Source organism: Limulus polyphemus, unplaced genomic scaffold, assembly GCF_000517525.1.
Source record: "Limulus polyphemus unplaced genomic scaffold, Limulus_polyphemus-2.1.2 Scaffold762, whole genome shotgun sequence".
In the NCBI taxonomy this organism is placed as follows: Eukaryota; Metazoa; Arthropoda; class Merostomata; order Xiphosura; family Limulidae; genus Limulus; species Limulus polyphemus.
The window spans coordinates 46,515-47,766 of NW_013666372.1; the positions used below are offsets into that span (position 1 = coordinate 46,515).

The 1,252-nt window shown below is 36.4% G+C and overlaps 1 protein-coding gene across 1 annotated transcript in view; it reads left to right on the forward strand.

Moving 5' to 3' along the window:
• The window catches only part of LOC106460381 (alpha-N-acetylgalactosaminidase-like), a 22,474-nt gene that overhangs the window by 7,191 nt on the left and 14,031 nt on the right, over positions 1–1,252 (forward strand). The gene's annotated exons all lie outside the window — the stretch shown is intronic.

The window sequence follows — 1,252 nt, forward strand, 5'->3', positions numbered from 1 at the left end:
GATCAACAATCAAATATGTTTTCTTGAATTACGAATAACATGAATGGATTGAAATATTTGATTAAATTATCTCAGAATAAACCTTCGTTTCGGTGCAATATTGAAATTAGCTTGAATTCATCATAACCTCTGAATAGTGGGTGAGCTAAAGGGTCACGGGTTATACAGAGAGAGAGAAAAAAATAATTAATCTGATAAATTACAATTTCATTTTTAAATTTTAGTCTAATGGTTGCTACGTTGATCCCAAGAACGTGGATAACTGTAAGTTAAATAAATAAGCAGAAAACTGATATACAGACAGATAGATGGAAGTATTCTAGTAATTGATACGCACACATAAATGTGTGTGTATGTAAATATATATATATACAGGTATAATATAATCTAAAAGTTATTTATTGTACATGTAGATGTACGCGCCAACAAAGTTCTAATATAACAATGTAAAATTATACCGTTTGTACAAAAGTACAGGCCAGGTGGTTAGGGTGTTCGACTCGCAATCTGCGGGTCGCGGGTTCGATTCTCCGTCACACCAAACATGCTCGCCCTTTCAGCCGTGGGGGCGTTATAATGTGACGGTCAATCCCACTATACGTCGGTAAAAGAGTAGCCCAAGCGTTGGCGGTGGGTGGTGATGACTAGCTGCCTTCCCTCTAGTAGCCCTCGTGTAGCTTTGCGCGAAATTCAAAACAAACAAACAATACAAAAGTACAAAAGGTGTCATTTTAAATGAAAATGTCTGTTGGTTATAGCTCCCAAAAGCATTGGGGATATTCCGTCTATCAGACATAATCAAAACAACAGATGCAGAGCTAACCAGCCCGTAACCGAAAAAAAGGGGGTGGATTAGGAACTTAGTGCTAGAACCCACAACGTCCCAGATCCCACTATCACTCACCGTCTATAGCCGGGTTGTGGGTATGATAGTTATCTCCCTAAAAAAAACATAAAAATAGAAATATAAATCAGATACCACCCTTGATTTCCATCAAAGAACATCATCACACCTTCTCCCTAGTACAGTTACTCCATGATATTAAATTACGAAATATACAACCTTACTGTATATTTCTGGTACTAGTAGTAATATTGACACTTTATCACTGCAAGATATTAAGAACTATTCAATATAGTATAAGCAGTAATAATTCGAAATATTTCATTTAATAATGCTACTAACTATAAACCCACCTATATAGTTCTAGTACCCCTTCCTCCTCCCTTTCTAGGGACATGACTTTCAACT